At 39.9% G+C, this 12334-nt stretch overlaps 1 protein-coding gene and 1 long non-coding RNA gene across 11 annotated transcripts in view; one reads left to right on the top strand and one right to left on the bottom strand.

Annotated features, from left to right (window-relative positions):
- Positions 1-12334, bottom strand: part of magi2b (membrane associated guanylate kinase, WW and PDZ domain containing 2b) — a 738212-nt gene that overhangs the window by 659639 nt on the left and 66239 nt on the right. The gene's annotated exons all lie outside the window — the stretch shown is intronic.
- LOC144015460 (uncharacterized) lies at positions 7175-10596 on the top strand. The gene is made up of 5 exons (XR_013282710.1): positions 7175-7789; positions 7935-7981; positions 8077-8118; positions 8195-8228; positions 8358-10596. It is a non-coding gene; the product is annotated as an uncharacterized LOC144015460 (long non-coding RNA).

The raw sequence follows: 12334 nt of genomic DNA, 5'->3' as shown, positions 1-12334 counted from the left end.
AATTATTAACACATTATTATATCATCTCACATGTTATTTTCACACTAAACCGCAAGAGGGCGCTTTAGGCCTGTGTTGATAATTTCAACATTGCCGGTAGAAGAGGAAGCGGCGCATCGTCTCCCTCCCGAGTTGGGGGAGTTGTTTAAAAGTGACACCGAGGATAAAGATTTCATTGGATTTAGTGATTTGGAGTGAAACTGATAGTTTGGTGAACTTGTTAGCATGTTCTTTATGCTAGTGTTATATGAATAATTTGTAGTGATGGGAACATAATTCACCCACGTGTAAGGGAAATCGGTCCAATTAATTATTAAATCAATAATTGTTAATTATTAAATTAATAATCAATTGGCTCATTAATTGAAGGAGGCTCAAACTTAATATTTAAATTAAGTTGAGCTTGCCTGCGGAGCACCACATCTCTTTTTGATAAGTTTATCAGGATAACAGATGAGAACCTCGTTGAATCAGTCATTAAAATGAAGGTTGTGCCCTTACTACAATTTTATGAGTTCTTTGTTCAGCTTAGAGGTCACTATAAATTGATGAAACACACACACAGTAAACCAGGTTTTGAGTTTTGTGCACGTTTATTCTCTAACCTAGGTGGGATAATCTACTTAGAATTTAAAGAAGCAAAACTAACTACTATGATAGGAAATGAAACGAGAACTAAAATAATAAAAATAATCAAAGGAGAAAAAAGAAGAAAAGAGAAACGGTCTTAGCCAAGGTGATAGATTTCTTAAACCAACATGGGACCCACAATCAACCTAGTTTGCACCAATTTGTACTAGGGCGAAGGCCTGCAAAGTTGCACTTACAGATGGGGTTGGTCTCAGAAGCAGGACCCTGGATGGAGACTCGCCAAGCCCGTTTGAAGATAGAATGGAGAAGGTTCAGTTCAGGAGAGGGAGAGACAGGTCGTCCGGCTGGCCAACTGAGCGTCACGGGGTCAACCTGCTGGCTGGGAGAGGCCCTCTTGGTGGAGGCCTCAGGGTGCTTGGGAAAAGCACCATCCGTTGAGCCTTTGCAGGGACTAAAAGCAGCGTGTTTCGCTGCGCCTGTCGCTACACACGATGGCTTCTGTGCATTGCCGTGTGCTGGAGGTTAAGCTAGCTGGGCTAGCCCTTTGTCTGGCAGCCGCGCCGATGGAGACCAGGAAAGAGCCAAGAGGAGCCAAGGAGCAGTGAAGAGAGCGGGAGCCAAAGAGCAGCGGAGAAGAGAGAGAGCAGCAAGCAGGGAGCGTGCTTTTAAATTGGGAGGGCGGCGGCCTCCACACCAGGGGGCCGGTGAGACCACAGTGGAAAGTTACCAGCTGGGGGAGGTTTTTGGTAGACTAATCAGATTGAATCTGGATCCCATGTGTGTTAAGATTCTAAGGTCAGAATTCAACCAATGCAACACGTACAATTGAATACCTCAAATGAAATGTTACCTAGCTTACACTGTTAAAACGTGCATACACATGAAAGTTTAGTGGAGAATCTGCCACTGCAATGGAACATTTTCATGACATTTCATGGAGTCAACATTTCACAAATGGCAAACATAACATTTCATAATTCATTGTTCTGTTGCAAAATAAGAAAGTCAAGTTTCTAAGAAGGCTTTTACTGTTCTGATTTGTGTGTGTGTGCGCGTGCGCGTGTCAGTCAGAGCATGTGTGGGTGTTTGTGGGGGATGTTCTTGTCCTCCCCACCCCCCACAGTGGCATGTTCAGGCCACAGGAGCTCAATTCCTTTGGAACTGAGGTTGCAAAAAGTTACAACCGGCCGATAATCGTTACACACGGAACGTTGGGACGAAGGAAGAGTTCCGGTTGGGAAGGTTTTGTTATGAGGAAAAGGGGAGTTAGCCTGTTAGCTTCCAGCTGAGTGGGGAGTTGCTGTTAAGACCTCAGAAGCTGACGTCAATAAAATGCCAGCCTTTGGCTCCGTGCTTCAACACTCCGCCTCTGACTCCCGTCACTGCTCGCTCCAAACTCTTAATATGTTACGTTGTTACTGACATTACCAGGCATGTCAGTCACGTAACGTTAGTATACCGTACACTTATTCAGCCTGTTGTTCTCTATTTTATTTTCATTTTAAATTGCCTTTCAAGATGACATGTATGTTTTTGGTGTTGGACTTTATCAAATAAATTTCCCCCAAAAATGCGACTTATACTCCAGTGCGACTTATATATGTTTTTTCCTTCTTGCATTTTTTGGCTGGTGCGACTTATAATCCGGAGCGACGTATAATCCGTAAAATACGGAAATTAATTAATTGAAATTAAAAATATAAATATCCCAGAATTATTCAGCGGGCGCTCCCATATGTTACACTTCAGCATGCCCACTCGAAAAAGTCACTGCTTGCCACTGTCATAACTCAAAACACTTCTTTCTTAAAAGCCGCACCACAACCGCATCCGGTGTAAATCCCGGGTAGCACAACAAACATATTTTAACACCTTGAGAAGAAGCACAAAAAAGAGCACATGACTATCCTGCAGATGCGAGTCAACAAAGATAATATACGTGAATCCGGAACAAAACTCAAGAAGAAACTAGAGCTGCGAGCAGCTATAAAGGGCCCTCGCAGCCCGGGCCACGTTGGGGTACTGTCACATTGGGGTACTGGCACATTGGAAGTAGAATTTCTTTGAAAATGGCATAATAAACCTTTACATGTGGAATGTTTTTGCCAGGTGTGATGAGTGTGTAAAGCTCAATGGGTTTTGGTGAATGTTAAGATCTGCAAAAATCAGCGTCCTTTTTTATTTTTAGGAAATCAGTTGCTCTGATTGGTATTTTTTGTAAAAGTATATAAACATATCGTTCGTTGTACTCATTGCACAATGTTGCTTTTATTGTCCATAGAGGCTATAAAAATAAATAAAACAAAATAAAAAGTTAATATGTTTGGATAAGTCTGATGCCAGTGAACATTTTGAATGATGGAAAGTAAAAGAATATTCATAAATGACTTAGTTATCACTTACAATTAGTTTCCAAAATTTGTACAAAATACCATAAGTGGGGTATTTTTTTTTTATGCCTCAAAAGGCTAGGTGGCGCTGTATTTCTAACTGAATGTTGTCACAAAATTTCCTAAAAATTGGCGTCCTTTTTTATTTTTAGGCAATCATTTGCCCTGATTGGTATTTTTTGTAAAAGTATATATACACATCATTGTACAATGTTGCTTTTATTGTCCATAGAGGCTTTCAAAATTCATAAAACAAAATAAAAAGTACATATGTTTGGATAGGTCTGATGCCAGTGAACATTTTGAGTGGTGGAATGTAAAATAATATTTATAAATGACTTAGTTATCGCACTTACAATGAGTTTACAAATTTTGTACAAAATACCGTATGTAGGGTATTTTTCTTTTATGCCTCAAGGGCTAGGTGGTGCTTTATTTATAATGAATGTTGTCATAGAGATACCTTCAGGCCTTGGCTATAAACATTAGGGGTGTCACGATTCGCCAACTCCACGATTCGATTTAAATTTCAATTTTGGGGTCACGATTCGATTTTTTTTTTCGATTTTTTTTTTTTTCGTGTGTCCTCTCTTCTATTTCGATGCTCGAAATCGTGACGTAATTTCGATCGATTTCGAGAAAAAAACGAAATCGTGACACCCTTAATAAACATACATGTCAAGTTTGAATTTTTTGGAGCTTGTACATGGGAGCTATTAAGCATTTGCTCTTTCTGGACAAATGAAATTTTAAAGGCAATATTTGATGCCCCGCCCACGTCATATAGTATTTCGAAAAGTTAAGATTTAGTTTGCCCAGTTGTTGTCTCAAGTCTTGAGATGATACATGGCAAATTTGAAGTCAATTGGATGAAAAATGTTTGCAAAGGGGGAAAAAGCATGATCACAGTGAATGGGCCAAAATGGGCCAAAATTGGACATTCAAAAATTCATAGCTCACTTCCTGTACATTTTTGCTACATGGTCCCAATTGACTTTTTGTGCGTCCCGGGGTGCTACAAGTGCCTGCCAATTTTCGTAGCTCTAGGTCAAACGTGCTGGGACTGTTTTTTATTTTTCTATGCTAGGGGGCGCTATAGTCACGTTGTTATGACAACTTCATAGTATCAATATTTTTCGCCGGGCCCGAAAAGTGTGCAAAGTTTGGTGAGTTTTCGTAAATATTTAGGTCCTCAAAAATGCGATCGTTTGCGGAGAATAAAGAAGAAGAAGGAGAAGAAGGAGAAGAAGGAGAAGAAGGAGAAGAAGAAGAAGAAAAAGAAGAAAAGAATCCGAACGAAAAACAAGAGGGACCTCGCAATAGTAGCTGCTCGGGCCCTAATAATCTGAACGAAAAACAAAGGGACTTCGCAGCGGTAGCTGCTCGGGCCCTAACTAGAGCTGCGAGCAGCTATAAAGGGCCCTCGCAACCCGGACCACGTTGGGGTACTTGCACGTCGGGGTACTGGCACGTTGGGGTACTTTCAAATAGGACAACGACCGGGGAAAATGTTTTTGCCAAGCCTTGTGTGTGCAAAGTTTCATCCAAAACCAAAGATGGTGTACAGTTCCCAAAATAAAATCTAAATGCTGGACTTCCTTTTAGGTTTAGCATACGGCTCCAGAATACTTTTTGTAGGTCTTGGGCTTTTAGGTATGCCTCCCAATTTTCACAAATCTAGGTGAATTATACAATCAGAAATGCTCCATAAAAAATGTATAGAGGGCGCTATTGAACACCACGTTGGTGTACTTGCACGCCGGGGTGCTGGCACATTGGGGTACTGTTACATAGAACAAGGACCGTCTAAAATGTAAATGTTTTTTCCATGCCTTGCGTGTGCAAAGTTTCATGAAAAAGGCCAAAAATTATGCATAATTCCCAAAATAAAATCAAAATGGCGGACTTCCTGTTTGGTTAAGCACAGGGCTCGAAGAGACTTTTTTGTACATCGTGGGCTGTTATGTATGCCTCCAAATTATCATAGCACTAGGTGAAACATACAACCGGGAATACTTCGTTAATGAGGAATTTTTTAACTCAAAATGTGATGCCCGGCCCCTGGGGGACTTCCTGTTGGGTTTAGCACATGGCACCCAAAGACTTTTTTGTACATCGTGGGCTGTTACATATGCCTCCAAATTTTCTTAGCTCTATGTTTGCTACGTACAACTGGGAATGCTTCATCAAGAACATTTTTTTTTCCCTTTGCTAAGAGTGCATGCCACGCCAACAGTGTGTGACGAAATAAAAAGCTTTCAACAACTTTTCATCTTCAACATCTTAAGTTTGAATATGATCAGATAAATTCTGTAGAAGAAGTTCATTAAAATAAGACCCCTAGGAAACAGCCAAAAAATGGCAACACATTCTAAAGTAAATCGGTTATTATCAAAACACAGTCATTGTCATTATACTTCATGGGTTCATAGCCTTGTCTTGTTAGCCAGGAAAAAAATGTAACATTTTTAACATAAAAAATACTGGCAAGTAATGCTGATAGACAAAGATAGCACAGACATTGGTCATAAATGTTTCCATTTGTGTTATTTTGTGTTTGGCTTCGCTATTAAATTGACACATGGGTATACATGATTTTAACTTGGGATACAAAAATAATTGAAAGTAAATAAAAACTGCAGCTACATAATTATGAACTAACATCTTATGAAAGGGTGTCACGTTTGAATTACATCTTAGTTCAAGTACTAGTAGCTTTTGAAGTGCAGGGGCTGCCTCAACTCGACAACAGGTAAAAGGAAATAGGCGTACTGTACATTCCAGACAGAAAGTAACAGACCAAAGGTAGGTTTAAAATCTTCAAATGAATATTGTGACTTTAATGTGTTTCGTTTTCGTGAAAATTAGCAAACAACTTGAAAATAGAATCTGTCTAGAGTAGACCATACCATAAATCTTACCTTTCCAATAAATATTTCTTTCTGCTTACTTTGAGGTCTCCGCATGTCAACCACCGTTTAAGTTGTTCCAAAGTGTGTTTGGTCAAACTCTAGATTCTAGAGTTTGACCCCTTCACTAAAATCATTAATTAACTGTGATAACGAGTATCGTGCAGTTGTGTTAAACAGCTTGACACATTTTATTCAAGAATTGTTCACTATCAAACTGCTTGTGAGCACTCGTATCACAAGTTTGTGCTCACAATTTAAGTATTACCTGTATTATCTTTTTTTTTTTTTCTTCTCGTTTGCACTATTTTGCACCATGGAGCGCACTCTATTAATTCTAACTTGATTTGCATAATAAATGATATCTTATAATATTTGTTTCACCATCATTCATTTTATCAGTTGATCTTCTATAATGGACTACATAAATTAAAAACTAAGCAGAAACTAATAATTTATTAAATTAATTTTCATTTCAAATATTTTTAACCTTAAGTTTATATTGTGATATATACAGTTATGAATGATACCTTGATATGAAGTTTGGGCCATATCGCCCAGCCCTAGATCATGCAAGCTGTGATCAGTGAGCTGTCATGTTCACGAAAGTTGTCTAATTTTTATTAGGCCATTTCATCATGTTTTTACCAAAGCAGCCATTATTTGTATCTGCACTCTTCATTAAAAATGTTTTTAGTGTGATTTTGTCTCATGACCTTTTCACTTTCGGGTCATATATATTAGTATAAAACGGGCAAGTAAATACGAACGAGTTGTATGATGTAACAGGAAGCTGTTGATGCCTGAATGTGAGGCTTACAGCAGTTTGTATACACACACGCGCACATACAACACACACATTCCTCCCACATCCTTCAGCGTGACAGCATGTTATGATGTAGAATGGCGTCTGCTCATCAAGTTGACAGACGCACACTGACAGCGTGGCGGTCAAGCAGTGTAGACGCAGGGAGGAAAACGGATTTTCACAATCGCTCCCAACCAACACAACAAAGCAGCCCGCAAGCCACCGCCGCAGCCGCACCTTCACACATGAAGGCTGAACAGCGCGCTGAACAAAACAACAGACAAAGGTCCCTTCATCCATTTTCTATAGATATTTTCATAATGTTTGTAAACAACAGGCACTGCGGTACTACTGTGTCGCAAAAAGTGACTAAAGGCCCGATCTGCCGCTTTCATTCAGGAAAAGGCACTCTTTAAATACAGGATTTAAACAAACACACTACTTCTCAATTTACAGCTCTGGCCTTCTCTTAACTCTTTGACCGCCATAAACGTTTAAAGACGTTCAGTATAATCCTAGGATTGGCCGCCATAGACGTTAATTGACGTCTACTATGTTTTTTTATGGAAACGGGTGGAGGAAAGCCTTGGGCAGCTGTGCTCCAAGTATCAAGCCGATCGGGTTACTATAATGGGTATTCCTGGCCACTAGATGGCTGTGATGAGTCTTTTGGACAAGATCGGGTATGAGACAACAGTAGAAGAAGAGAGGCTGAGCTAGAGTGTTGAGGGGGAGAGAATGGCTAACTTGGCTAAGGGAGTCAAAAAAGGCTACAGATGGCAAGCAGCTCACGCTTGATCCTTATTTTCAAAGCTCAAAAGCATCGACCAGTGCTCAAGAGCACAGTGATGACGGGGTTAAGTCATAGTTGAAGCGGTGACGCGGCCGTTTCGACCACGTCCTAAGGCCCCACCGGCTAGCGATGCTAATAACGTCCTAAGGCCCCACCGGCTAGCGATGCTAACACCGGAGAAAAGTGGTGCACAACCGAGCACGTCTGCACAGATGACGTTTCATCGGACAATGACGACTACTATGGGTCCGATGCAAGACAGTCTTGGACAGTCGTTCGTCCTCCAAAGAACGTGAAGGTAAGCGCTAACATGCTAAGAGAGTGCTAGTAAGATTAATTTACTAACTTTTCGGGCGATCTGCTAGCAGCGTGTGTAAATGTGCTGATATACACTAGAACATCTATTACCTATACAAACGTGAACGTGAATGTATATTTTATAGATCGTGCTCACAGCAATGTCCGACCACTGGTTCTACGACAAAGAAAGGTAAAAAACAAAAACAAAAAAAACCGTTTTCAATACACCGCAACAATAAAAGTTAAGTCTTTCGATAGTAATGTAATTGTATATGTTTCTTTCAGCTCCTACTCAAAGTGACCCTTCTCACAGTGAGCAGAACAAAGGTAAAAAGAAAAGAAAAAAAGATTCTCCACAGCACTAATAAAATATTTGATGGTAAACATCTTCTATAATTTACAGAATGTGCATCAACCAATACATCCAAGAAAAAAAGGTAAACATGCACACACACACACACACACACACACACACACACACACACACACACACACACACACACACACACACACATTGCATCACAGTGCTCTAAAATAATATATGATATTGACATGTATATTTGCAGATCCCAAAGATTCTGGCTGGCTTGAAGTTGATGAAGTTGGCTGGCAGCCAATCATTTTCACCTTTGCTGCAAAACCAGGACCAAGGGATGCAGCAGAGCTGAATTCCCACCTGCCAGCTGACATCCTGGAGCTCCTCATCACGGATGAACTTCTCCAGCACATCGTTCATCATACCAACCTCTACGCAAATCAGTCCATGCAGAAGCAGACTGACAAAAACTGTGATGCAAATCCTGCTGCATCCCCCTAGCACGCACGGCATTACTCCACAATATATCACACAAAAAGAAAAATTGTGTCGTTGAAACATCCACACAATTGTAAATAGTAACACGTACACACACACCACACATGCGTAGTTGCGCACGTGTAAATAGTTTGCAAAGAGTTTTCCAAATTGTTTGTTCGGATTGCTACTGTTGCATGTAAATAAACTGTTATTTTGCAATCAAAAAACACTTTTTTTTTATTGTTGGGGTAGTGTTTATAGAAGTTTAGGTGTTTGTAGAATCCCTCATGCAAAAAAAAAAGTGCCAAATTCACTAGAGTGCATGAAATAACATCGTTTCACAAAAAGCTTGATTTCTCCGTATTTTGGAAGAAAATAGAGGATTTGGGTGAAACGAAGCTGTTTTCTATTGTTGATTACTGAAGATCTGAATAAGGTAGAAACAAACTTTTTTTTTAGATGAAAGATGAGACTTCAATCTTTCATTTGGTAGTATCCGCGTTTCCATAGTCCTAACACAACATTTTCTGTGGAGCTTGAAAGATCGGTAAAATTCTGTAAATCAGCTGGCAGTATGGGGTTACCTTTTCCGAAAATGGCTGGCAGTCAAAGAGTTAATGTCTGGTGGTGATTTTGTCCTAAAACCCCCACCAAAAAAAATAAATCGGCGCGTGCTGTCAAGTTGCCGCGGGAGTGACGACACGCAGCCGACAAATTCTCCCGGCCTCGGTTGCGACACGCCACACCCTGCTCTGTGATTGGCTGAAGGGGTTTAAACACTGTCTTTCCACAGAAACGTCCCGCTGTTTACAAAACCAACACAAAATGGCAAAATACAGGCTGAGGGGCTGAGGGTTTAGGACAAAATCATCACCAGACATGAGAAGGCCAGAGCTGTAAATTGAGAAGTAGTTTGATTGTTTAAATCCTGTATTGTTGAATTGAGTGGATTGAGTAGGGTCAGATGAAAAGCCATATCATGTAAAATGAGATAACAAATTAATGGGCTAGACTCAATTCTTAGTTAGAGACCAATAGGTGTCTGTAGGACTGAGAATTATTCTTTGGCCTCTGGGTGTAGTTCCTCAAAGTAACCACCAGATGCCGCCAAACCTGTACAACTAAGCCACCCACTCAACAAACGGACATACATTCCTTATAAGGCCAGATAAAAATTAGTGTAGATAAATGATATCCTGAATTAAGTAATAATACACAACACAATCTATATTCGACAATTGTTAACCTGATTTATGGATCAATGTTTACAGCACATTGAGCCCAACTATGAAGTTTTGCTGTCTTTCTTTTTCTTTTCTTTTATTTTATTTACAAGCGATATTGTCTTTTATCGCTGATAATATTGCTGTAACTGCATTGAAAAGATTATCTGTATGTATTGTTTGATTTAACAAAGATATATACAAGATGTGAAACAAGAACTAGAATTAACCTGTTAAGTTCAAGCTGAGAGAATTTGGGATCAACATGTCATGTATATACATGTTATTCATGCTTGCTTAATTAATATATCTATGATGTTATTTACTTTAACGTTTATCATTGTCGAATTGACATATGTTTATGACACATTTGTAAAGTATGTATGACTCATATTTTCATTCAACGTTGTGTGTCCATGACTCAATTGTAAAGAATTTATGACTCATCTTCACGACATCTGTGGAAAATTACTGAGAATGAGTCCCAACAAGTGCGCTTTGATATGAGGAGGCGGAAGGACATTCAACGGAAGAAATCAGTGATATGACCCAAGGTGATAAAAAGTCGTCACCAGCTGGGATCGAGGCCCTTTTCCCTGCGATGTGGTCTGGACAGAGTGTGTTTACGACGATAGGATTTACTGCTGTTGGATTTTAAGATTTTTCACGAAGGAACTTGGACTCTTTGGCCGTGAATGGAATATTCTTCACTGATTGGGTAAAGTACAAAACTTTTATCAATAATGATGTATAATAGGAAGATATGAATGACTAATCGCGAGTCAGGGTGGGGGCCATTTAATACACTCTCATATCTTTAAAATATTTTTAGCCAAAAACATCTTATTGTGAATCAGGTCTTAAGCTTTTCCGAGAAATGATCAATCTTAGAAAGATTTGGTAAAAGGTTATATTATTCTTGATCTCCTGTTTTTATTTTATTTTATTTTTATTGATATAAGGTTTTATCATTAAATGTGAATTTTATGACTTATATTGGTTATTTTATTATTGACAATAAAAATGTTAAAAGACAATTTTTGAGTCAATCATTTTATTGTTTTGTCAGTCTTTATTTTATTTAGTTTTGGTTTTATTCTTTTTGGACGTTTTATAAGTCCGAGGTCATTTTATAAGACCAAATAAAATGATTGAAAAACTAATTGTGATTTAATTAGTTTATTTTATTTTGTTTTAACTTTTATTTTATTCTTTTTGGACGTTTTATAAGTCCGAGGTCATTTTATAAGACCAAATAAAATGATTGAAAAACTAATTGTGATTTAATTAGTTTGTTTGGTTTGTTTTAACTTTTATTTTATTCTTTTTGGACGTTTTTTTTTTTTTTTTTTTTTTTTTATTTATTTATTTATTTATTTATTTTAAAGAGCTCAGAATTGTTCATTCGGTAGTCTTACCGATTCAACGTCTTGTCATCATTGCTCTTTTTTTTTTTGTAATTTTGTTTTTTTTGTTTTTTTTTGTTTCGTTTTTGTGTGTATGTGTGCGTGCGTTTGCGTGTGTACGTGCGTGCGTGCGTTTGCGTGTGTGCGTTTGCGTGCGTTTGCGTGCGTGCGCGTGCGTGCGTGCGTGCAAATACGTATAAATTTATACTCATTCATTCACCTAAAACCTTATAAATATCCCATTACCCTTCGCCTTAACCAGGTACTTCAGAATCTTGCCAGAGTCGTGAGGTTTAAATGGTCAGGAGACCAGAGAAAAGGTCAGAAAAAAAAGAAATAAAGAGAAAAGAAAGGTAAATCAAAGTGAAATCCAGCACCGACCAAACACTTCCTGCCTTCCCCATGATTACAAAATCAAAGTCTTACGCCAACCCCGGAAGCCTCTAAATTCCAGCAAATTTAGCGAGATCTCAAGAGACCAGAGGAAAAACTAAAGTGAGGAAGGAGGGAAGGATCGATAAGGCAGAGTGAGATCCATAGAAGCCAGTACATCCAATCCATCAAAGTGAAGTCCAGCACCAACAAGACCCCTCCTACGTGGTTACAAAACCAGAGTCTTATGCCAACCCCAGAAACCTCATACTTCTAATAAATTAAGATCTCAAGTGACCAGAGGAAAAACTAAAGAGAGGAAGGAGGGAAGGATAGATAAAGCAAAGTGAGAACCACAGACACCAGCACCAACTGATTCAAGGGGCTGTGGGAGGGAGAGGCTACTTCTGTTGAGTTTCAGTAGATGCTGGTGCGACGGATCTGGCATGCATAAGGACCACCACCAAAGAAAGAAGCCGTCAACCGCGGTCCAGCAAAGCGAGCACTCCCCCCCGGAATCCCCAGGCCGCGGCAGCACCAAGGCCACCCCCAAGCCACCCGAGCGGACACCGGTCGGCGAGCCGACCCAGACGCCCGGAAGACCCCCTCCCCAGCCCCGGCCCACACCCCCGAGCCCAAGGCCGCAGAACGAGGCCCAGCGGGCCCCCACAGTGCCCCACCGGTCCCCAGCCCCCATCCCCCCACGACCCCACCCCCCCCCCCCACCCAAACCCGCCACCCACCAC

Source organism: Festucalex cinctus, chromosome 3, assembly GCF_051991245.1.
Source record: "Festucalex cinctus isolate MCC-2025b chromosome 3, RoL_Fcin_1.0, whole genome shotgun sequence".
Taxonomy (NCBI): domain Eukaryota; kingdom Metazoa; phylum Chordata; class Actinopteri; order Syngnathiformes; family Syngnathidae; genus Festucalex; species Festucalex cinctus.
Note: the sequence above shows the minus strand (reverse complement) of the source record. Positions and strands in the feature narration are given on the sequence as shown.